Source organism: Aotus nancymaae, unplaced genomic scaffold, assembly GCF_030222135.1.
Source record: "Aotus nancymaae isolate 86718 unplaced genomic scaffold, 86718_ANA_hifiasm-v0.15.2.pri h1tg000020l, whole genome shotgun sequence".
In the NCBI taxonomy this organism is placed as follows: Eukaryota; Metazoa; Chordata; class Mammalia; order Primates; family Aotidae; genus Aotus; species Aotus nancymaae.
The window spans coordinates 8460479-8487843 of NW_026988432.1; the positions used below are offsets into that span (position 1 = coordinate 8460479).

Consider the following 27365-nt stretch of genomic DNA (forward strand, 5'->3'; position numbering starts at 1 on the left):
AGAGACAAGGTTTCACCATGTTGCCCAGGGTGGTCTTGAACTCCTGAGCTCAGGCAATCCACCCACCTCGGCCTCCCAAAGTGGTGGGATTACCGTGCCTGGCCTTTGTGCTGCATTCTTGATGACTTATCCAGATTCATCTTCTAAGTAAATAGCAATCCCCTCAGACTAATTTTATTTAATCCTTTCCTTTTCAATGGCATTTAAAAATATCTCAAAGTTCTATTGGTTTCTTTTACATTTATTCTGTCTTTTATATTACACCCTTCCAATATAATGTCTATTTTTTCTTATGTATTTATTTTAAATAAAATTATTTTCTATTCTTGTATAACTTTCATTATTTGCCGTTCTTAGGATGCCAATTTGCTTTTTTGTTTTGCATCTGGTGAATTTCCCTACTTATGACTTATTTATGTGGTTGGTGCTATTATATTAAAGTAAGCTCATCTTCATAAAGGTTATTCTCTTCTGTAGAAATCTCATAAACCTGGAATTCTTTTTGTTTTGTTTTGTTTTGAGACAGAGTCTCACTCTGTTGCCCAGGCTGGAGTACAGTGGTGCCGTCATGGTTCACTGTAGCCTTGACTTCTCAGACTTGGGGTATCTTCCTGCCTCAGCCTCCAGAGTAACTGAGACTACAGGTGCATACTTCCACACCCAGCTAATTTTCTGTATTTTTTGTAGAGACAAGGCTTTGCCATGTTGCTCAGACTGGTATTGAACTCCTGAACTCAAGTGATCCACTTGCCTCACCTCCCAAAGTTCTGGGATTACAGGCGTGCACCACTGTGTCCAATGAGCCTGGAATTCTTAAGGCCTCTTAACAGAACTGTTTCATCTTTGCCTCCTTCAAAGCTCTACAGCAGACAGCAATTCTGGACAAGTTTGAGTTTAATATTAGCTTGGAATTCTTTTATGCAAGTAGTTTATATTGGGATATGATATTCATAAGAGGGGCAAGCCTTCATTTAGATGACAATTCACCATCCTAATTCTGAGAGAGATGTGTCAGCCTTTCTCATTACTTTCTGAGGGTGAGTCAGATTTTGCTATTTCTTTTCTAAAGAAAGGAAGAGCCAGATTTCATGCAAAAAATTCAAGTCCTGACTTCATGTCAACTCAATCTCAATATCAGATTTCCTGCCCTAGAGAAGTTTACAATTGTGTGTGTGTGTGTGTGTGTGTGTGTGTGTGTCCCCATTCAAGTACATGGCAACGTGGATTTGTCTCTTGATGTCTTTTGTCATATTGGACAAATTATCTGCCAATTTCCATTCCACTATTTCCTTTACACAATTTTTTTCCCCTTAAACTTCTGGAAACCCAATGATAAGTATGTTAGACTTTTTCACTGCATCTTATCCATCATTTATTTTTATTTTTGCTTTTTTCTTCTGTGTTTACTCTGTATATTTCTTGTCACCCATTTCTGTTTACTAACATACTCCTCAACTGTTTTAAATCAATAGTAAATCTTCACTACATTTTACTTTCATTTGTAGGATTTCAGAAGTTTTGTTTAATTCATTTTTTAGAGGCTTCAGTTCTCTGTTGAAGTTCTGAGCATGTTAATCACAGCTATTTTGACTCCCATGTAGGATAACTCCAATAGTGGATAATCTGTGGCCCTGTTTCTAGCAACCATTTTTTCTCTTGGAATGATTGGTGATACTTAATTGAACGCTGGAATGTATGTTTGAAACATTATAGGGAGAATTTGAGGATCTCAATGATGTTTAGCTCTGTCCAGATGACAAAGGTCTGAATGATGTTGTCTTTATCAATTTGCTTTACTGCACATGGTTAGAGACATACCAATTTTATCCAGTCTGGGACTCGGCTGATTCAAATCTGAGTTTCGGGTTTTGTAAGGACTAGACTTTGGTTAGTTTGTCTTCATTCCTGGGTTACAGCCCTTCAGAATCCCACTAGAAATGTGGGATGTTTCAGAAGTCCCTCTTCCTTGGTAGATCCTGAAATCCAAATTTGACTCCCAATATCATGAGGCTATTGAAATCTCCCTCAGCCACCACCTTCAGCTTGGCTTCTCAGCCCCTTAGTGATTCCCTACCAGATGGCAAGTAACTTGGGAAGCAGCATGGAGTCAAATGTCAGGCTCACTTCTCTGTGCTTCCTTTTCTCCAGGACCTCAGCTCCTCAAGTCCTGGCTGCCTTGGAAGCTAGCTAAAATTCCCCCCACCTCCCCTCCCTTTTATTTTTTTTAATTGTCCCAGTGTCCATCTCGTAAGACTGCCTAAAACTCTTCTCAGCTTTCTGCCATAGCCTCTTCTTTCTCCATGGGCTTGCAGCCTATGCTACTTACAAATTGGCAAACACTTTAAAGTATAGATGGTTTTAAAGGTTAGACTCACTTAAACATATGTTGGCTTTCTATCCTGAATCTTGGCTTCTCTAAATCCACTTGCTTTGATGATTCTTAGATACCTTCACATAGATGATTTTGAAAAATACCCATTTTGTACTTGTTTTTAACAACAGTGTTGCTCTGATAAAAGTGGGTCCCCCATAGCCAGAAGTAGAATTCCATAGTGAATCTTTAAAAATACAGACATCGGCCCTGCGTGGTGGCTCATGCCTGTAATCCCAGCACTTTGGGAGGTCGAGGCGGGCAGATCACGAGATTAGGAGATGGAGACCATCCTGGCCAACATGGTGAAACCTTGTCTCTACTAAAAATACAAAAATATTAGCTGGGCGTGGTGGCGCATGCCTCTAGTCCCAGCTACTCGTGAGGCTGAGGCAGGAGAAGTGCTTGAACCAAGGAGGTGGAGACTGCAGTGAGCCGAGGTCTTGCCACTGCACTACAACCTGGGTAACAGTGTGAGAGACTCTGTCTCAAAAAAAAAAAAAAAAAAAAAAATACAGACATCACCCCCTTAGGCAATATTCGTGGGTCCGAAAATAACATAGACCATCAGACAGCTGTTTGTCCTTACAATTCTAAATCGATTTTTAATTTCTTGCAGCTAGAATAATCTCTATGCTTTCTTCAAGTTTGATTGTGTAGTAAAAATAATACGTTTCTCTGTAGAGTGATGTTTCTCCCACCAGGTTACTTAAGGGTGTATGTCCGCTGCTTGAACCCTAAAAGCTGGGAAATGAGCCAAGGCCATGGTGCTCAGCTGAGGAGCAGGTGTCCCTGAGAACCCAAACATCCTAGAGTGTATCTGGGAACATACCAAGGAAAACAGTCTCATCACATGCAGCAGGCAAAGAGCCAAAAAAATCAGCTAAAAAGCAGCTTAGAGGCGTGTGGCGGGTGGATCACCAGAGTTGTCCTGATGCTGGCGGAGAATGTCCTGTTTGTGAATCCCAGTAAACTCATCTACTCATCAGGCTGGAATTGCCTAAGTCCTTCTTTGGTCTGTCAGCTCCTTCCCAGTTTCTGAGGGATGTTCTTCTGTACGGTTCTGGGATTTTCCCATTACACTCTTTGTAAAAAGAAGGGAGCCTGGGTGAGTCAACGTCTCCTATTTATATGGAATATTTATCTTTTAAAACCAAGAGTTCAATGTGAACAAAATTAAAAATGGTTGATTCTAGATTTCAATAAATAGGTGCTTTTTATTTTTAGTGTATTATATTAAAAAACCCAACTCCTCTGAAAATTCACTTGTCATCCTAATCCTCTCTGTTTCATGGATTGGCTTGAAAGAAAAATTACTCATACAGTTGCTCCTTGGTGATGAAACAAGAACACCCTTAGTTTTCCACAAGCTGTGTGTAAATGCCTGTGAGACCCACTGCTGTCATAAGAGAGGCTAGCACAAAGCAAGGTTGAAGCAGAGAGAATCACAAGGACACTAACTGTCCAAAGGCCCTTCATCATTGCTCTTTTGGTTATCAAATCAATTCACTTTTAAGACTAACTTAGTTTCCCTTTTTATTTTGTATTGAATGTATTCTGAACAATCAAATGACTTAAAATATTAGTATCATTTAACCAATGGAGGTCAGAGAGATGTTTATTAGCCTGCTTTGCAAGGAGATAACACAGAAAAGAGATTAAAGGCAGCTGATGGGGCCAGGCGTGGTGGCTCACGCCTGTAAACCCAGCACTTTGGGAGGCCAAGGCGGGTGGATCACTTGAGGTCAGGAGTTCGAGACCAGCTTGGCCAACATGGTGAAACCTCGTCTCTACTAAAAAATACAAAAATTACCTGGGTGTGGTGGCATGTGCCTGTAATCCTAGCTATTTGGCAGGCTGAGGCAGAAGAATCACTTCAGATTGAAGTGAGCCAAGATTGAGCCACAGCACTCCAGCCTCGGTGACAAGGCAAGACTCTGTCTCAAAAAAAAAAAAAAAAAGAAAAAAGAAAGAGCGGGGGTTCTGATGATGCAATGCAGGACAGGGATTGGATTCCCTAAAAAGGAGTCAAAATGTCCAGCTGTGAAGGTGAGAAGATAAGGAATATCTTAAGGGGAAAGCAGGGAAAAGTTTTCAAAAAAAAGTGTAGAAATTGGACTACATCTAAAATACTATGGGAAAGATCTAATTTTGAGGGAGCCACTGGATTACACATGGGATAAAAGGCAGAGAAGATTATTTGTGCTTCAAGGAGGTGGTATGATCAAAACTATAGGTAGAGGTATTGATGTTATTATGATTCCCCCATTACTACAGGAAGCTCATGTGGAGAGGACGCACACAGATGTTTGAATAGTTCATACTGGGAATTACACTATGATGGAAACTTCTATTTCCTCTGTAAAGTTGGGCAGAGAGTCCTTTTGCTTACCAGCAATATGGTTTCTCTATCTCTCCACATAGAGTCTAAGACTGTTTTTTAAAATGTTTATGTATGAATGTATGGCTGGAGCATATTCCATATTAAGATTGTTCTTAAATTTTAACCACTGCCTTGATGAAGGGTATTTAGACACTGCAATGAATAAAATATGGATGGGCTATTATACCAAAAAGAACAGTTGAAGAAAAAGTATGGAAATTAAAAACAGTAATAGAAGCAGGAAAAAAAATGAAGGAGTTGGAAGACAAATTTTTTCTTGTCTTGGATATATATTCTTAACTGTGGTAAGAACACTGAAAATGAGATCACAGTGTTGTAAGTGTATGATGCAGTATTTTTCAAGGTAAGCACAATGTTGTACAGAAGATCTCCAGAATTTATTCTTCTGGCATAACTGAAACTTTACTCTCATTGAACAGCAAGGGCTACTTCCCTTCATTGCATAAGATAGTTTTTAATCCATTTTAACCAAAATAGCTCTGAAAATTTGGAAAACCAACATAATTAAACGGTGGGAAAAGTTTCAGTTTTATTTATTTATTTATTTATTTTGAGACGGAGTCTTGCTCTTGTTACCCAGGCTGGAGTGCAATGGCGCGATCTCGGCTCACCGCAACCTCCGCCTCCTGGGTTCAGGCAATTCTCCTGCCTCAGCCTCCTGAGTAGCTGGGATAACAGGCACGCACCACCGTGCCCAGCTAATTTTTTGTATTTTTAGTAGAGACGGGGTTTCACCATGTTGACCGGGATGGTCTCGATCTCTTGACCTCGTGATCCACCCGCCTCGGCCTCCCAAAATGCTGGGATTACAGGCCTGAGCCACCACGCCCGGCCCCAGTTTTATTTCTTACGAAATACATGCCAAGCAATATCTAGGCATTTCCTGCATATTCCTTTGTTTTTAGGACCCTGGGTCTGGCATGGCTCATATGTGATAGAGAAGACGTCTAGGGGTTTGCTCACTGTCAGTAGCAGATCCTCTCCAACAGAACCTTATGCTCGGCTCAGGGCAGGAGGCATCTTGAACCCTTTCATGACTTCTCTTAGCTCAGAGACTGAAACTCACTTAAGATTAAAGTCTTCAACCCACAAAGCAGTTGTATTCCCTGTATCCTCTTTACAAATACATAAAATCGACCAACCTTGTTTTTTAAAAAAAGATGATAATTTTATAGAAAAATCTAAAATTTTCACAAATTCTTGTTAGACATGCTGCCTACCATACTGGCCTAAGAACAATAGATGGTAGGCACAAAGCGTTAATCCCACATACTTACCCCCTTGGAAAGGAAAGTCACTCTGTGGGGAATTTTGGCTGTCTAAGCCTTATGTAGAGGACTCTATGAAGAGAGGGGGTCCCATAAGAGATGTATTTTAGGATCAGTGGGTCAAGTTTTACTTTTTAAAAAATGATAATTTTTGAGATTGCATTGCAAGAATAGATGAATATTCATAAAGATGTATATTGTTTTTATGACATAGATTATATTTCATAAAGATGTATATCATTTCTCAAACATTTTACTATTAAAATCTTACTAGAATTTTGTCATTAAAAATAATGTTTCTATGGCCTTTTCTAAATATGTATTGTTTGTCCTTGATTTCCATGTATTGATCTTATATCACACCCTTTACTAATCTCATTAATTCAAATCCATTTTTAGTTGATTTTATTGCATTTTCAAATTGTAAAGTCTGTTAGGACTCTGCTATCCTTAAAAAGGGGTATGCAGAAAAAAATTCCTCATAGTAAGATGAATTCTAGGAATATCTATTGAGTGAGATAAATTATGTTCATTCACCCTAAAAGAAATAGGCAAATCCCGGGCAGTAAAAGGGATCCATTCCCAAACTAAAAAACCTGTTGTCATCATTAGCATGGATTTGCGGAAGTCTAGTTCATGCAATGAAGGTTGTCACTTTTTAGATCTGACAAGGAGTCTTGGTTTAAATGGTCATAAATTATTTCTTTGAGAAAGGAAGCTTTCATTGTAGAATAAATGGCTTTGAGAAAAGCTTTATTGTAACCGTTTTTAAAAAATGAATATAGCCTTCCTATTTTTCTGTTGTTAGATGAGCCTTTTAAATTTGATTAGTGATAGGTATTGGAAAAAATACAAGTGTCCCTCTCCTGCCTCAGGCTTGCATGTTTTCTTGGGAATGGACATATCCACAGACTCCACCAATGGGAAGCTGTGCGGATGGTAAGAGAAGTCGAGGAGACTTCTTTGCTACAAAATAATCGGGATGCAAGAATATGCCATCTGGATGCTATGCTCTAATAATATCATATCTACTGGGATTATGTGCTTCATAGTAGAAAACATGTCTCTTTTGTAGTGTAAGATTCAGCTCATGTTCTTGCTCTTAATTTATAGATGTTTAACATACTTTACATCTGAAATTGGCCAGGGATTTGACCTTCTGCATAGGAACTAGGAAATAAAAAAGAATTTACTACTGTTCCCAGTTGCATGAACAGCTATTTTATTGCTGATGGGAACAGGGGGCTGTTCTTATTATTTTCTACAAATTCCATCTAGGCATAAGCAGAACATGTCCTGGCACTTAGCCAAAGAAAACTGGAGTGCTCAGAACTGCTGAGTCTGGGGCAATGATATTCTACCTATCAATTAACAGAGGATATTTAATACACTTACTTTCACGTCGCCATGTCTTCTAATTCCTAGTTTTTATGCTAGAGATATTAATAGGCCATTTTATTATGATTTTAAAATTTCCAGTAAACGTCATTTACATAAACTCTCATTAATAGGATGGTGAATACATCCTTTTCAATGGAAAAGAGAAAGAAAATGAGCTTTAAAAATATTTTAACTTTTAGGTTTGGAGTACCTAAAACCTAAAATACAATGTGCATATTTGTTATACTGGTAAACTCATGACTCAGGGGTTTAAGTGTACAGATTAGAAAATGGGCTTTGTTTTTTGTTCAGACACAAATACACTATAACCTTGGTTTGTACCCAACTTACCAATAATATTCTGAAATTCAGCACAATAACATTTTGAATTGATTTCTTTTTAATCGTTACCTCAACAATGATAATTGTTGTAAACAATTTTAGGGAGCTAAAGTATTAATGAAGACATGCATGTGGCTGTAGTTTTGTTTTCTAGGTATGTAATGTAAAAACAAAAAGTAAAATTTGAAAGTATTTTTCAAAGAGAAAAGGAGAAAGAAGGACGTGCCAGGCTTCATGGTGATTACATGATCGCTAAACAAGTATTTGACAGCCTTCTAGTCACTGTAATCCTGTCCTACAATAAAGCAGTATGTAAACAAATGAATAAAGATAAATTCATTCTGGCTCTCCCTGGGCAGCTAAAACTGCAGCCTTCACTAACAGGGTCCTATTTAACATATCCCTGCCTGCGGGCAGAGAAAGGCATTTCTCTGCTTCTCATCCAACTTACTACGACACCACTTCTGTCCTCTGCCCTAGCCTGATGGCATGGGGTGGATCTATGGGATTTTCATTTTCAGAAAGGCCTTTAAATAAGTAGGAGACTAAGTTTCCAGATCACCAGCAGACTCCCTAGTGCTTTTCATTTCTCCTTCTCCCACATTCTGCTCAAAAGTTTACGGGGAGTGCTTGGGCAGAGTGGGGAGTGGAGTGCTGATCCCTCTTTAAGGACTGAGTGCCTTGTTTAGCCTGATGAAATCCACTTACTTTCAGATCTCTTGGCTGTTTGTTTGCATCTTCATGGACTTAAGGAGTCACCTACTGAAAGTGACGTGATTTGAAGTAGCAGCTTAGAATCTGCGAGCTGTGGGACTTCCAGAGTCCTGTAGGATAATCATGGCTGCCTTATTTCTCCACATACCCTCCAACATCATACCCTTCAACCGAAAGAGCCAATGAAAGCACTGTAACTTGCACTTCTAGCATAACCAAGAAATAACAAACATACAAACTTCACTTTACAAGTATATAAGAAAAAAAGAAACTAGAAGACCAGTTGTGGAGTACATAATGAAGACAGGAGACAGAAAGATAAGAGATGGATAGATCGATGGAGGGGAGGGGTATATGGAGGTATGGGGTGGATGGAGGGATGGGTGGATGGGATGGATAGATTAGAGAGATTAGATAGATAGCTAGATAGATGGATAGATAGACTATGAAGAAAGGAGAGAGTGGAGGAACCTGCTTAGGAATGTGGGACATTGATCAATTTACTCTTAGATAAAAGGGGCCCCACCCTGAGGGGAAAATAGAGATGATACTGTTGAGACTTGATGGACAGAGCCTTCTTAACTGGAGAATCAAAAGGAAGAGTCTTGGAAGTGCATAGAACAGGAAGGACCAGTGACATGAAAACCCTGTCTCCAGAGCAGAGGGACCCATCCTTTAGAGGTTTGGTGGTAAAGGAAAAGAAGCAGCAACTGGTGAAAAGTAATGTTCCTAAACAAGTAAAGAGAATTAGAATTAGCAGAAGTTTAGCTACCAGCCCTCCTCTACCAAATGGGCACCACAGAAGAAATCCTCAAGAATTAAACCGAGGGAGCCACTCAAACTCTATATTCCTGAATTTACCTTTAAGATTTTGAAAAACACAGTATTTAAAAATTAGTAAAAATCCAAGTACTAACAGAAGAAATTTTAAAAAGAGAATACATAACAACTGGTACATTTTTTTCCCTGAAACGACCAGAAATCAGAGGCAAACTGTAACGTCTTACTCATATCTGCATTAAATACCCTCAGACAAGCAACTGCAGACATAATGAAAGCAAATACTTTGTCAGAATGTCAAAAACTTAGAAAATATGTGGAAAAAATACAGATATACAAATGGGAAACGTAACTAAAATATGCATAATTGGAATCCCTGAAGAAGAAAAACAAAACTGTAAAACAAGGCTAATATTTAAAACAACTCAGGAAAACTTGCTTAAAATCAAGGAACTTGAATCTACATTTTGAAGTGGTCTATTATATACTGGGGAATTAAAAAAATCAATTCCTAGATATAGTCTAGTAAAACTGCAGAGCTTAAGAATAAATACACATTCCTTTCAATACCCAGGTAAAAAGACTAAGTCACTTATAATGGACACAAAAGTTGAAATCAGATTCCTCAATCAGAAAATACAAAACAAGACACTAGTGGAACATTCCAGAAGAATCGATAAAAGAATTATTAAGGGTCTTTAAACGCTAAACATCATAGAAATACATTTAGAAAAGGAAAAACTCAGGAAATACTGTCTTTGTTTATCTCCTAGAGAAGTCGTTTAACCACACACCTTCTAAGGAACAACTTGATTGTTTTAGTTTTAGGATACTGCAAATAAAGCTGCTATGAATAATTATGTACAGGTTTTTTTTTTTTTTTTTGTAGACCTAAGTGTTTATAATTTTTCTGGAAAAAAGGCTCAGGAGTGCCATTTTTGGGTTATATAGTCAGTATGCATTTTTTTTGATATGAAGAAACTGCCAAACTGTTTTTCAACGTCTACAATTTTACATTCCCACTAGCATGTATTTTGCCCTGTAAGCCAATGTGAAAATCTTTTCCTTTTAACAGATGAGCTTACTCCTTTAAAATCATGGCTATGCTGATAACAATTCGACCCTACTTCATCATATTATTTTTTATTCACTGTGTGTACTATATTGAGCATAGATGAATATTCAGAAAATTATGCCGAGTGAAAAAGCTACTCTAAAAAGGACATGTGATTCTCTTTATATAATATTCCTGGAATGATGAAACTAGAGAGATGGAAAACAGGATGGTGGTTGTCAGCAGTTGGGAAGACTGGGGGAGTGTGGTACGTGCACCTCTCATTGGGTAGCATAAGGCAGTCTCTGTGGTGATGAGCAGTTCTGTATCTAGACTGCAGCAGTGGTTACACAGAACCACACGTGTATAAATGGCATGGAATTATACATACACATTGTATCACATTAAATCCCTGGTTTTAGTGGTGGTCTACACTTACGTAAGAGGCAACCATTGGGGGTTGATATACAACACAAAGATTGCATATTTTTTAGTATCAAAGGTATACAAGAGCTCTCTACTATGTTTGAAATTTCCCTATGAATCTGTAATTATTTCTAAATAGAAAGTTAAAACATCTATTCATATTGGTCCTTCCAATGCATTCATTTAATATTTCCTAAGGAAAGGAAATATGCATCAAGAATTGTGAAGGATCTGAGATCTGCTTTATTCAGAAGCTAACAAGTCCACCTGTTATTCTTTCATAAATCCTGGCAGGTGACAAGACTCCTGGTTCAGAGAAAAACTTTATTACTCAAGACACAGCAATTAGCATGAGTATCAGCAGGTCCTGAATAGCTAAAACAATCTTGACAATGTGTAATAAAGTGGGAGGAATCACTCTACCTAATACATAAGGCTCACAATATACCTGTAGTAATCAGAATGGCATGGTCTTGGCAGGGGACAGATACATAGATTAATGATTAGAATAGAGAACCCAGAATAGACCCACACAATTATGTCCAAATGATTTTTGACAAATGTGTCACAGCAGTTCAATGGAGGAATGGTAACCTTTTCTTTAAATGGCACTGGTACAACTGGACATCTATCCATAGGCAGGACAATCTTGACATAAACCTCACAGCTTATACAGCAATTAACTCAAAACTGTAAAACGAAGTTAAAAGTGGAAGAAAAACCTTAAGGAATTAAGACTAGGCAAACAGCTCTTAGATTTGGCATGAAAAGAATGACTCATGAAAAGAAAAACTAATAAACTGGACCTCATAAATTAAAAACTTTTGCTCTATTGAAACCTATGTGAAAAGGATGAAAATAGAAAATACAGGCTATAGACTAGGGAACAATATTTGAAAACCACATATCTGACAAAGAACAAATATCTAGAATTTATAAAGTACTCTCCAAAGTCAATAGTAAAAACAAAACCAATATCCAACTAGAAAATGGGCAAAATACATGAACAGACATTTGAATGAAGAGGATATATGAATCGCAAATAAGCACTTGAAAATGTTTTCAAAATCACTTATCAAGGGAAGATAAATTCAGTAAAAAATGAAATATCACTACACACCTATCCGGATGGCCAAAATAAAAATAACACAATGGTGACAACACTAAATGCTGGCAAGATTGTAAAAACTGCACTACTATTAGATTTCTGGTGGGAATGTCAAATGATAAATTTTGGAAAACATTTTGGCACTTTCTTATAAAACTAAGCTTCTACCTTAAGAATAAGCAATTAATCTCTTGAGCATTTATCGTGAATAAATGAAAACTTACATCTACATAAAATCTGCACATGAGTATTTATAGTAGTTTTATTTCTAAAGGCCCCCAAATGGCCCTAGATATCCATCAATAGGTGAATGGTTAAATGCATTGGGATGTAACCACACCATGGAATATTTAGCAATAAAATGGAATAAATTATTGATCTATGCATGGATCTGTCAGAAGGGAATCATGCTGAGAGAAAAAAGCAATCCCCAAAGGTTACATACTATGTGAGTCAATTTACATAACATTTTAAAATGAAAAATTTTAGAAATGGAAGACATGTGCCCAAGGGTTAGGGATGGGGTAGGATGGCATGAAGGTGAGTGTGGTTCTAAAGGGCAACACGAGGATGCCCTGTGGAGTTGGAATTGTTTAGTACCCTGGCTGTGTTTATACACAAACGGACCAGGTGATAAAAATATATAGAACATACACACGAATGAATAAAAGCAAAACTAGGAAAATCTGGATAAGATCAGTGGATTGCATCGATGTAATATCCGGGTTAGGAGGATATTATGCTATAGTTTTGCAAAATGTCACCCTTGGGTTCTCTCTGTTATTTCCTACAACTGCATATGAATGTACAGCTACTTCAATAAAAACAGCAGTACCAAGAGAAGAATAGTAATGGTTTATTAATGTGAATATAAAAAGAATCCATAGGGCCATGATGCAAAGATCAGGAAACAAATTATTTAAAGAAGAACTTTTCCCCAACATGTGTGTACTTTTTTCTAAGACCACCTAAAAATATAAAAGTAACAACAGAATCTCTATTTTGCAATCATCAATGTGCTATTTAACTGGGTAAGGTTCATCAATAGGTACTTAATCTATTGGGTGTAAGTTTGTGAGAAACAAAATATTAATTACAAAAAGAAAGTTAGGTTTACAACAAGGAAATGTGACAAAATCTACCATATCCAGGTAACTAAAGTTGTCATTGCCCATAAGAAGACGAATCGGCATGTGTACCTTCTCATGTCAGGCTGTGAGAAATACATACATGTAGACATTCTTGGAAAGAATGTTTAACTCGAGGAAGAAAAAACGCAACAAATCCAGGTTGGAGGATATTATAAGGTACAAGTTTCTAAACTCTTCCAGAATGTCAATATTTTGAAAGACAAAAGAAAAATGAAAAAAAGCAGGTAGATAAATTAATATAATCAAAGGAAACTAAATAGATAGGATGACCAAATGCAATAAGCGTTTAAGTGTTTATTTTGTTTTAAGAGATGAAGTCTCATTATATTATGTTGCCCTGGTTGGCCCCGAACTTCTGGCCTCAGCTTCCAAAGTAGCTGGGACTACAGGCATGCACCACCATGCCTAGCAAACAAGTGGTTCTTGACTGAAATCTGGAGGGAATAAAAATCACTATAGGTTAGCTGTGGGAAAAGGAACCATCGAATGTGCCTGCATTCTTTTATCAGTATTAAATATGTCGGTTGTGATCATGGTATTGCATTTATGTAAGTGAAGGTTTTTTAATTAGAAGAGATGCTGAAATACATAGGGTAGGTATCAGCAAGTCTGCCACTCGCTTTCAAAGATTCAGTAAAAAAGTACAGTTAGGTAGACAGAGACATGGAGAGGAAAGAGAAGAAAATATTAACTGCTGAGTTCGAGTGTAAATGGATTTCGATTCTATTTCTTCAGATTTTCTGTATTTGTAATTTTTCAAAATTAAAACAAATCCAGTGATTATAATATCCCTAAATAAATAAAAATGCACTGGCATCTTTGCTCCAAACAGTTTAAATGAGGGTGGCTAAAGAAGACAAAAGAACATGCAGTTTCACATCTCAAATAATTATTCTGCAGAATCTTTTTTTGTGTGTTTTTCACTCTGCTGCTTGTGCACAGCAAGATGGCTGGGGTAGCAGTTGGATGTTTGGGAAATTTAGATCCTCTATCACTAGATACTGTTATCACTAAGGAGCTAGTAGAAAATTCAAGCCAGGAGACCACATTCTAAAATAATGGTAATTTTGAGCCAGCATTCTCATTGCAGAGATTCTCAAGCAATGTAATTAGTATGGGCAGCTAATACCTAGTTCGTAAGTCAAGTAATGATTATGTTAGGTGCAGGAAGAAACCACAGTGAAAACAAGCTTAGCTTATTTATATCTGCTTCTTTAAAAATATAATTTCCTGGGCCCTGTTCCAGATTTAATGAATTAAAAAGTCCGTGGGTGGCTCCAGAGTCTAAATTTTTATCCAATTTTTCCAATAATATTTATTAGCTAAGGTTTTATAAGCAACTGACATAAGGTGTTACTGCTATTGTTCAAATATAAAAAAAAATCTGATTAAATTTTCCCATGAAATATTTTTGTAATCAGTTTAGTCAATGATTAAGTGGAAATTTTTCTGTGGAACAGCATTGGAACTACTTCGTATTTATTTTGTCATTAGGTTGAGTTGATTTTTTATGAGAATAAACAGCACATTTTGAAGCAAGTGGAGGAGCATACTGTTACACTAATTTGTTACTGGGGGATGCTGGCATTGAAGAGTCCACTGTTAAGCAATAAATATTCATATCACCTAACGAAAAGCATTCTGAAGGAGAGATCAGATTGCTAAATAGCTATATTTCCTTATATGGTCTTAGAAAAAGGAAATATTTTTTAGTGTCTTGCTAGTCATAACAACAAGTAAAGAAAGGATCATGACTGTACAAAAAAAAAAAAACCAGATGCCAATCTGGGTCCCAACTGCCTGTCCCTTTCTCTCCACGGTCCCAGTCTCTCTCTGACCCCAGGGTTAGATGCTGTTGCTTCTGTCATTCAGCAAACAGCAGTTTAAGTTTCTGCTACAAGCAAGGTAGTTTTTCACTTGTTGCTGACATGCAAAAAGGGACCGACACTTTCCTGAAGCTGTTTTACAGATATGGAAACATTGACTCCAAATGGCTATGCAAATTATCTAAGGGCATACATCCGAACATAGCAAAGGGTACATCTTTTTTTTTTTTAATTGTACTTCAGGTTCTGGGTTACATGTGCAGATCATGCAGGATTGTTGCATAGGTACACACATGGCAATGTGGTTTGCTGCCTCCATCCCTCCGTCACCTACATCTGGCATTTCTCCCCATGTTATCCCTCCCCAACCTCCCTACCCTGCCCCCGCTGTCCCTTCCTTGACCCCCGCCACAGACTCCAGTGTGTGATGCTCCCCTCCCTGTGTTCATGTGTTCTCATTGCTCAACACCCGCCTGTGAGAACATGCAGTGTTTGATTTTCTGTTCTTGTGTCAGTTTGCTGAGAATGATGGTTTCCAGATTCATCCATGTCCCTACAAAAGACATGAACTCATTCTTTTTTATGGCTGCATAGTATTCCATGGTGTATATGTGCCATATTTTCCCTGTCGAGTCTCTCATCGATGGGCATTTGGGTTGGTTCCTTGTCTTTGCTATGTGTCTTTATAAAGACTCAAACTTGACTCAAACTTGATCTGGTACAAACTGGAAAAGCTATTACTAAATACTTAAACCTGGAAATAAATAGATGTGGTTTTCTAATACTAGAATCAAACGAATAACTATACCCAAATCAATGTTTCACAAACTTGTTCCTTTGAAAATAAAAATCACCTGATGCATTTGAAAAGGGCACAGATTTCTGGGCCTCATCCTCACTCAGAATCAGAAAAGAGACAGTGGAATCCACATTTTATGTCATTGGCCAGATAATTCTTATAACCAGGCAAGTGTATGGCAAAGTGCTCTAAGGAGGGATTGGCAAACTGTGGCTCACAGCTTGTGGCCTGTTTCTGTAAATAAAGCTTTAGCAGAATACAGTCATACCCATTTGCTACATATTGTCTTATCACCGCTTCTGCAACTACAACAACGAAGTTGAATAGTTTCAACAGGGACTTTGACACACACGAACTAAAATGTTTACTATCTGGCTCTTTATAGAAAAAGATTGCCAACTTCTCTAAAGAAACATCAAAGGCAATAGGAAGAATATTGATCAGGGAATTAGGAGCTCTGAGTTCTATCAAACAGCAGTAGGCCTAGAGTAAGATGCTCAACTTTTTGAAACCAAGGTATGTTATCAATAAATAGTTGAGGACGGGCACAATAGAGATCTCCTGTCCTTACGACATCATGGAAAGAAGAAGTCATTTTAAGAAAACTTAAAAGTTTGCCAACCAAAATGTCAAGGACCTTTGATTTTTTTTTTGCTGAAAGTATTATTAAACTGCCAAAATAAATATGTAACTCAATGTTAATCAAAGGCTTTCAAAGGCTGCCTTTGAAAGCCTTTAACATTGAGTTATATATTTATAACTGTTAATCATATATATTTGATTAACATTGAGTTATATATTTATATATTTTATGTATATTATATATTTATATATATATAAATAATATACATAAAATATATAAAACCATATATATATTTTTAAAAATATTTAAATATATATATATACATATATATATATTTTGCACCTTAGGGTCTGGGGTACATTTGCAGATCATGCAGGATTGTTGCATAGGTACATACTGGTTTTAAAAAGAGAGAAGACATTATAATTTTCTAAGTGGTAGAACTTGTCTTTTAAAACTTGTATGTATATGGAGAGATTTAAGTAAAATGGTTTTTGGTGATAAAATGTTTGTGACCCAATAGATTAGACATTCTCTCAGGTCCTTTTCAACTCCAAAATTCTTTGAACACCAATGTACCACATGAAAACTTCAAAGTTATTATGATGACTTTTCTTTCTCCCTGAATGATGAGAGAAGGATGAAACGTTTGCAGGGGAAGGAGTGGAGCGAGTGGAGATGGTATTTAAAACAAAGATAAAATGGAATTAGGTAGACTCATACGTTTGGTAATCACTGAATTAAATAAGGATAAAAGTATCTTTGTATTGCCTTTTACTCTCTTTTTAAAGCCTTTAATATGCAAATGTGCCTGATGAATTTTCAAAAAAGGGAGACATATTACATTGCATTTCCTAAACTCATATGACTGTGAAAATTGATTTTCCTGAACATCTCTTGTGACCTCTTTGTCAATGAAAGCACTGCTTTAAATAATAACGAGCAGTGGGTTGTCATTTAGGTACATTTATGGCAAGTGAAAGGCAAGAATAACCTGGCTAAGACAGATCGCAGGGTGCACAGAGCGGCGGCCAGGCTTGGGGAGCTCCCTGGTGACGGCTCTGGGTAATGGCCCAGCGTCCCAGAATGAGGAGGCTGGTATGGCGGTGGGGAGAGGGTGCTGCCATTCAGGACTAAAACCAAAGTTCTGTTAAGGCATCTATGTACACAGCCATCCCATAAACATACCGTCCACTCCATCAAAGTCAATTCACTTCATTTACTTATACCCTCACTTCCTAGGCTGCATTTTGTCTTTTCATCCTTTTTTTGGCCTTTCAGCTGACTTTAAACTTCATTGAACCAGACTTCCTTTGCATAAATTTATGTAATCTACAGTACTGGAACCCAAAATGTGACTTACAATCATTGTATCTCTGGCATCCCTGATCATAAGTTTAAGGCAAATACTGACAGTTGCAAAGAATGATACAGTACCTCTAAGAAGCAGCAGCTAGTAGAAGGGAGAGGGAACATAAGCAGGTCTTTGAAGGCAGCACATCAATGTTACCCCAGAAAGCAGAGCCCAAGGCAAACAACTCTGGTCACTAAGACAACTCTTCTTTGCTGTTGTCCTTCTAGGACATTCATGAGTGAAGTTAAATGTGGCAGAAATCAACTTTTGGCCAGCGTAGACATACCTTGTTAACTATTTGTGAGCCATGCCTGGATGGCTTCCTTTCTCTTTAGTAGTTCCCAGGGAATCCTCCAAGAGGCCATATGCATGGACAGAAGAAAGGTGCCAGAGCATTAATTAAGGACATGTGACAAGGGAGTCTGTGCCACCTGCCCTCATAATAGCTTGTGTCACCTGTACTGGTTAGGGCTTGATCCTGAATAGTCCATTATAAAGTGGACTGCTGCTATGTCCACCTCATTTTAAGATTTGGTCAGTTTATCCAGCTTACAAAGGGTGACTTCTGTCACACAGGCACTTGGTACCCCATGGTCCAATAATCCGTCCCCGCTAGTGTCAGAATCATGCTACAGGCAATTTTACAATGGAGAACAGTTCTCCATAAAAGGCATGAACTCCTTCCAAATCTCTAGGTGTCTGCATTATAGAATCCTTATTGGGGCTTGCTGGAGACGTCTCCTCTACTCACCATTTTTTTCCATACCACAGACATCAGCAACACTATCATCTCTACTGTGTCACAGACTTTCAGGGACAGGAAGGTTGCAGCACAGCCAGGATATGCTGAAGACCCTTTCTTGCTCAGGATGCCACTAAAAATGGGCAACCTTCTAAGTAAAGCAGTAAATGCACTGAAAAAATATTCGGAAATATTATATGTTGTTTCCAAAATCCAAGAAACCCCCAATATTGTACCTCTTTCTTAGTGGCTGGAGATGCTGAGTGTAACACCGAGTCCTCTGTCTGGGTAGAGCAGTCTAGGTATATAGCTACTGAGGATCCCAACACATTTTTTCCACCTGTACCACATTTCAGTTAACCACAAGAGGAAGTGTTGGTAATTGTGATGGTGCCACAAGCCCAGAGTGATCACCATGTGTTTACAACCAGAAATCAGATCCTCACTGCCATCAGATACGGGAGTAATCCAGCTCCCAAAAATCTATCCTGAGGATGTGTTGTCTAAAGCAATTCATGGTTCCATGGCAGCATGAATAGTTAATGCAAAGCCTGAAGCAAAAGGCTTAAGTGGTACCACTTTATTAGCTAGAACAATTACGGAAGGAGCGGGTAAGGGACAAGGAAGAAAGAGAAAGCCCATATAATGGTGTATTATTAAGCTTATACACCTCTCTGAGCAAAACATTTCTCAGTCTTGCACAGTTGTCTTGGAAAACACCACAAAACTGTGTCTCAAGCCAATCCATACGAGGAGAAAAAAAAAAGACAAATACTGAATCTCTGGTTTCCACCAGAGTGTTAATATCCCTATACTTTCTAGTTGTCCATGCATAACTACCCATCTGGGTCTCATGGAACTAAGCCCTGGTGTCAACACGAAAGCCACGGAACAGAAGTAAGAGCCAAGGAATGTGTGCCCTGCACGTTTGCACCTGGGTCGTGTCAACTGGCGGCCACCTGGGGCTGGCAGCTACAGCAGTAAATAGCGTAAGAGACAGGTGTGCCTGGCTGTCTGTAGCAGGAAGAATCCAGTGAACATGGAGAAAATTAAGAAGGGGATTACTCATGGAGGAAATTACACACATAGGTGGAAAGAGTTTACTTAGAAGGAAAGAAATTTTAAGAAAGGGAAAAAAAAAATCACAAAATACCAAGGATGTTTGATTTTACCTGTATTATGGTAAAGGAATCTGCTAACAATTGGGTAAGAGTAGTTAGTTTAAGCAAGCATGAAGATTATTTCAGCTTTGGAACACCTCATGAGGATGTGTGCTAGGAAATCAATGCCAAATGAATACAAGGAAATCAAAGCAGCAGTGATGATCTGATGTCACTGTAACATGATTGTTTGACTTTTTTGAAGCATGAAGCTCTTAGAAGAGAATAAAGTTGTTCACAGGAAAATAGGTTTTATTATCCACACACCATGCACTGTAGAAGGCCAATGGAAGAAGGGAACCAAGAGAGTTTCCATCTTTCACATGGTAGTTAGGAAAGACCTAGAAGGCCAGGCACGGTGGCTCATGCCTGAAATCCCAGCACTTTGGGAGGCCGAGGCAGGCAGATCACTTGAGGTTACGAGTTTGAGACCAGCCTGGCCAATGTGGGGAAACCCCATCTCTACTAAAAATACAAAAATTAGCTGGGTATATTGGCACATGCCTGTAATCCCAGCTACTTGGGAGGCTGAGGCAGAAGAATCTCTTGAACCCAGGAGGTGGAAGTTGCAGTGAGTCAAAGTTGCACCACTGCACTCAAGCCTGGGTGACAGAGCCAGACTCTGTCTCAAAAAAAAAGGCCCTAGAAAAGCTAAAGTGACTTTGAGAAAAAGGAATGTTGAAGGGCTTGTACTACCCAATTTCAAGACTTACTATAAAGCTGCAGCTAATTAGGAGAGAGTGATTTGGGCGTAAAGACAGATATATGGATCAAGGAAGCAAAACAGATAATCCATAAAGGGACCCACATGTCAGTAACTGATGGATTTTTAAAAGGATTTTATATTTCAGAACAAAATAGTCTATTTAAAACATGGTGATGAACAACTGCATTTATATTGAAAAAAAGTGAACCTTGACTGGGTCTTGACCCTACACACAAGAGTGTACTTGCAATTGGTCACAGACCTACATTTGCAAGCCTGTGTCCACACCTCCAGCCACTCTTCCCTCACTCTTTCCAGCCACACTGGCCATTCTCGCTGTGTTGGCATTTGTAGTTCCTCCTGCCTGGAATCTCCAGTTCTTCCCACACTTCGCTCCCCTGCTTACTTCAGGTCTTCGCTCAGTTATCACCGTCTCATTTCCCTGTGGTCACTGAAAAATGTCTCTACCTTCGGTCACTTTCCAAACTCTTACCCTGCCTTATTTTTGTTCATTGCACTTATCTGAAATTACATATTTATTTGTTTACTTGTCTTCTCATCTAGAAAGTTCCCTCAGAGTCTGGGCTTTACTTCTCTTGTTCATTTCTCTAAGTCCAAGCAAAGAGTCTGCAGTCAATAAATATTTATTGAATAAATAAATACTATCCGATACATTATTTCTGGTGAACAAAAATTTCTCCCTCTCCTTATATAGTATTCAATTCACAGAAAAGGAATAAGTATTAAAGATCACCTTATCTAATTCACTTGTTCTACTTGTGAGCTGGAAATCTTAAGTGACATGCTGAAGTCACAACTTAGATTGTGAAGATTCAAGTATCTTACAACTCTTATTTCCTTCAACATGGCAAAAAGCATGATCAGTTTTTAAATTTCTTTGCTGGGGAGTAGGGTTACTTTCAAATGGCATACAAAAGTATACAAAAGTACACAAAAGTTTTAAAGTGTTCTAGAGTTGTGTAAAGAGAAAATTTCATATGACTTTCATGATACATAAGTGAAGAGGCATTATTATTTCCACACTTAGAGATAAGCCTAGGTATCTAACTGGCTTACCCAAGACTGTACTACCATTTTGTACTGGACATGGTGCTGAAATCAAGTCAATTAATTTCATTTTCAGAGATTTCATGTTTAGACTAATTTTTCAGAGGAGAGGATATGAAACCATTTTGTACTTTCTTTTTCTGGTCTGGGAGATAACTTGGATATTCCTCTAGTTATGATTAGATCAAAGTCACTGTTAAATTAGTAGTCCTTTTTCATTTGTTTTCTTATAAGACTTTCAATATTACTTTTTCATATTTATACTCTTCTTGTTCCTCTAAATCCTAAAACCATTGGTAAGCCAAGGAGAGGCCACTTTAAATTCCGTTTCCCTTACTCAATACTTAGTAGAGGACTTTTTTGAGTTGAAATATTTGTTAAATGATCTCACAATCATGGCTTCAACATATACTACTCATCGTGATGTGTCTCCACTAAGCATACATTTTGCCAGACTTTGAGAGTGAAAATGGCACCCTGGCCATCACTGAGTAATTAGTTGGATGGTTTCCTCTTATTCAATAAGTAAACTTCTGTTTTCCAAGTTAAAACATATTTAGATGGGTTCTGCTTTCTGTAAAACAGGCTTGAAAGAAAAACAAAATTAGAAATTTTTGATTGCTTTACTATATTTAAAATCTCCATTCAATAAAAATGTGGTATATAACTTTATGGCCAAAATAACTCATAAGTTAGATGTTGGCTCTAAGATAGATACACTAGGAAGATACATGGAAACACACAGGCAGAATATGTTCTGCAAGACAAAACCAGCTACATTTTCAGAAAGCTTAGCTTCCTGGTTAACAGTATACATTTTGCATAGGAATTCTGAGGTTTGAATTCTTGCTCTGTCACTAATGAGACGTATAAGCTTCAACAATTTCTAAAACCATCATACCATGAGATTTTCTCATTCGTAAAATGGGTGTGAATAATATTCTCTGCATCTGATTATTGTGAAGAAGAGTAATTCACATCTTCCAGGCATACCGACAAGTAGAATATGCTTAATAATTATTAGCTGTTGTTATTCTTGTGAGGACATTACATGTACTCTGGGAAGAAAACAATTAATTAAAACAATAGTTCTTGACAAATCAATGAAAGCCATAGATACATAAATGAGAAAAGAAGTCAGAGAATATATGGGTTCCATAAAGTCCATGCGTGGATCAGACATGGAGAATCTCTGATTTATAGCTGTGAGTTTAGCAACTGCTGTTGAATGGAGGAGAGACTTGGCTGCTATCAGTGTAAACCATGGTGTTCCCAGGACATACAAACTGAGGACTCGGGGGAGGCCACAGAGAATGGTGTCCGATCACAGTGGTTTCTATGGGTACTTATGTCTTACAATGTCAAAACTAAGTGCCATCAGAAAGAAAATATATTACTGTGGCTTCCTGAATTGGCTGGATTCTAATACATATTTTGTCTTGCTCCAAATGATGCTTCTTTTTATATTTATTGCATAGAAATTTGTAGGATGTATGCAGATACAAATATATCAATATATGTTTTTGAACAAAATATTGAAAAGTGGCTTACTGAAATTGTATATTTCTAAATATAGAAATACACCAAGGGAGACTTTACTTTCAATCATCTTGCTACTGACCAAGAGGATGGTACCTTCTGCTACAATCATCTTAGTCATCAGAGGCCATTAGGTGACTTTAATTTTTAAAATTTATACCTGTGTGAGGAGGTGGACCCAGGTTCCTTCCTATATACAGTATTCTTATACACTGATGTTATCTTCAAGATAACAGACTCCCTTAATCCTAGAATTTAAAAGTCTGTTTTAATATTTTAGAGGCAAAAATACTGGAACCCAGACTTTTGGAAAATTGTGAATAATAAGTTTCAGATGGAAAACTAAGAACAAAATGAGAGAGTTACATATATGAAAAACTAGAAGATTCATGAAACTATTCTTAAGACAACACAGCAAGAAAACCTAAGTGTTGATTACACTATATGTTACACTCAATTTCCCATTGTCAAAGGCTCTACCATCTATTTGCTGAGCCAATATGTCTCCTAAGACAAATGAACCAAATCTAGTTTGTTAGTGATAAAGTATGTACCAAGTTTTTATAATATTTTTATACGGTCATCAAGGGAAATACAAATGCATTTATTAAATTACCAATAGTGGTAAACATTTCTTACAATTTAAGGATAAATATTTAGAATTTTTGACAATGGCATTCATTCAGTAGTCATATAGTCAAGAAAATACATTAATATTTGAATGCTTAAGGCATGTAATAAATAAAAAATTAGTTATATAACCAACATAAAGATTTTCAAATAGAGTCAATGTGACTTGTGATAAAAAGAATTAGAGATGAAAGTGAGCAGGCTTACATAAACAAATGTATTTTCAGGAAGGAGGTTTGTGAAATCTAGAGGATATTGCTTCGATTTTTGGATACTTTGTCTAATGGATGTACACATGTCCATTTGTTAGCAGTAGTTTTCAGGTCAGATGGTTTTATACATGAACTATTTCTTTTTCCTGTGCATGTATTTATGGTATCAAACATCTAATATTGTGGAGAAGAACATCTGAACAATCTGTGACATGTTCTAGCTACAGTAATGTGCTCATACTGATCTCTCCATTGGTAGGGTGAGTTTCTCAGTCAGTACTGATTAAATAGCCCTGAAAGAGAGAAGGGTTGGATTGGTTAGTCTGCTTGCAGGATTATGTACTGTACATGACTCAGCTGGCCAGACTGAGGTTGAACAGTGACAGATGGGTAAAGCTGGAGTTTCATGTTAGGTGCAATGAATTATCATGCTATTCACGGAAGGTCTCCTGGGCCCAGCTGGTCACACATTATCTGATGGTGTCTCAAATTCCACTTTCAAATTACTGTCAGAATTCTGTTGGCTGGCAATACTCTAAGGAATCCAGCAGCCTCAAAAGACACTAGGTTTATAAATGATCAATTATATCATCTCCAAACCCCGAATGAAGTTGGGAGAACCTCCTCATACACAGAGACCATGGGCAAACACGTTTTCTCACACTGTCTGCATTTTGTGTGTATCTCTTGGATGCTCGATCCAGGAGGAATACTGTAAAATACGCTGAAAGGCAAAAAAAAGAACTGATTTTTTCTTTAAGAAGACACAGTTAAAAATGCCTTATCTCTAGCTATGAATAGAAATAATATCCTGGCAAATAAATATCCCCTACTTCAACGAGAAATATAACATCTTGAATGCAAATTATTAAATAATTTGAGTGAACTCCTTCAGGTTTTCAAGCTTCTTCTCAGTTACTTGCATTCTAAACTTGGCAAGTTACTTGGGGAACCTATTTTTTATAGCCTGAAGTAGATATCTTAAGAAAATGCCAATAAATTTATACTTTACTGAATAAGACAAAAAATGTTCAGCAATACCAAAAGTATTTTACAGAAGCATTTCATGGGAATTCAGTAACGATTTGTATTATGCAGTGCAATACATCCAGTCACAGTATAATTTGACCATTCAACAAAGAACAAATAAATCCAAACTAATGCCTGGGGCTTTGAAAATAGAAATGAATATAATGACTAATGCTTTGTGAAACTTGTGGCACATTTTTCTCAAGAAGAATTATATATATACCCCCCATTATTGCTTCGACTTTTTATAGCACTTTAAATGGTAACAGCAACCTTCTTACTCTACACTCAGCCCTTTGGCTGTATTCTGACAGTCTATTTGTGTTCTGATTTCATGAATAATGAATGAATGAAAGTGAAGAAATATATAGCTCTTCTCACTCATGCAAAAAATTTTAAAGTGAAATGCATTTTAACATAAATGCTACTAAATGTTAAAAAAAAAATCCAAGGAAATTAAAATGTGATAAGGCGGGACATTCCTTGTTTTAATTCCAAAAAAGCATAGTATAATAAAAGGAACAATGGAATCAGAAGACCCATAATCAATTTTCCAGTTGGTTTTTGAAATATCACGTGTAAAATGGTCAAGTTAGGTCTTTCTGGCCTTTCTCGGTTACTTGCTGTTGGCATGTAGAGATATATGCTAGGCGACTATGTGTACAGAGTAGGCTTATATTACCTAATAGGTTTTCATTATGAATTAATACATTAGTTAAAAAACTATCATAAAATGCAGAGTCAACTGTATATTACAGTTTCTGCTGGAAGTGCTGAGGGTATGTTAAAGGCCATAAGCACGTTGGGAGGCTGAGGCAGGTGGATCACCTGAGGCCAGGAGTTCGACACCTGCCTGGCCAACATGATGAAACCCTGTCTCTACTAAAAAACACAAAAACTTAGCACTTGTAATCCCAGCTACAATGGGAGGCTGAGGCAGGAGAATCACTTGAACCCAGGAGGCAGAAGTTGCAGTCAGCTGAGATCACATCACTGCACTCCAGCCTGGACAGCCAGACTCCATCTCAAAAAAAAAAAAAAATGGCCATAGGTCTGAAGGAGGGTTTGTGCTGGGAAGCAGAATCCTGATGACTTGCCCACTACTCTTGAAATGGAGGAGGAGACAGTCTTTCAAGGTGGAAATGATCAGTCCGTTAAGATGAAAACAGTCCTTTGAGCTGTGATTGGAGATATAACATACATTTCATTTTATTAACTAGTTTCTTAGTGCCAAGTCTCAATAATGTTTTTATTCCACTTGTAAAAAAATTAACATTAGAAAACATTTATGTTGCAAATTTCTCTTTCAATAAAAGTGCCAGATGCAGGAAGAGAGAAAGATGTTGGGAAAAAAGAGCCTGTCAGACTGCCGCTCTTTTAATTAGACGCCATATGTGGGATGTGCAACACGTCAGTTATAAGTATGATACATGGCCATTTAGTAAGATTGAAAGAAATAAGCAACTATAATATTTGATATCTTATTTGAAACTTCGCCAAACCTCCATCTGAACCCTCATACATTGAGCAAATTACAGAAACATTGCTACTTGCTGTGTCACTAAAGGTCACAATAGTCTTCTGGATTGCTCCAGGGATGCCAGGCTATCAATACCATACAAATGAACCTCTGCACAGATGTGAAGCTGCCTGAACTCTCTCAGAACAGCTGCCAGGTTAATTTGGCAGTAACTGTGGTCCTCAAACTGGCCAACCCTCAACATTCCCTCTGATGGGCTGGGAGACCTTAGAACATTTCAGCCTTTGTGACTAAATCGACACTTTTTGCTACCGTGTGGTCATCTCTCCAGCCAGGGGCTAGGTGCTCTCTATAACTTGGATAAGCTGGATTCTTCAGATGAGCACTTAAACCTGGATATTTGTGGCTTGCATATGGTTCCATCACCAGCTCCAGCTTACACAGCCTTCAATGAGCTCTTAATGTACATGCATCCCACTCCAATCCATCCAAGAAGGCTTTCCTACGTGAAGGTGTCAATTACTCTCATACTTAGACCTAGTTTTAAGGCCTCCCCAAACTAACAAATGTTATAATTGTTTCTATATGTCTCTACAGAACTACAGTTTAGAGATATGCTCAGAGATGTTTACAAAGGTATTCATAAATCAAAATACATTTAGGAAAAGTTTCATACCATATCTCTCTTGGAGGAACATAGCTTATCATAACATACTAACTGCTCTGAGGAGTCCTATAGTAGATAAAATTGTCCTACTCTGTTTAGTCTAACATTCCCCAAATATATATTATATATGTGTGTGTGTATATATATAAATCTATATCTCATGTGTACATATATACACACACATATACATATATACATACACACATATATATATATATTTGAGACAGAGTCTCACTCTGTCACCCAGGCTAAAGTGTGATCTTGGCTCACTGCAACTTCTGCCTCCCAGTTTCCAGAGATTCTTGTGCCTCAACCTTCCAAGTAGCTTGGATTACATGCATGGACCAGCAAGCCTAGCTAACTTTTATATTTTAGTAAAGATGGGGTTTCACCAGGATTGCCAGGCTGGTCTCAAACTCCTGGCCTCAAGTGATCCATCTGCTTCGGCCTCCCAAAGTGCTGGGATTACAGGTGTAATCCACCACACCCAGTGTCCCCAAACATTTGATCACACAGCAACCCTTTCTTCAATTCGGCTATTTACCTTGCAAAAAATGAGTGGTTTACAGAAG

At 37.6% G+C, this 27365-nt stretch overlaps 1 protein-coding gene across 1 annotated transcript in view; it reads right to left on the bottom strand.

The window, feature by feature from the left end:
- Positions 1–27365, bottom strand: part of DOK6 (docking protein 6) — a 448396-nt gene that overhangs the window by 180363 nt on the left and 240668 nt on the right. The gene's annotated exons all lie outside the window — the stretch shown is intronic.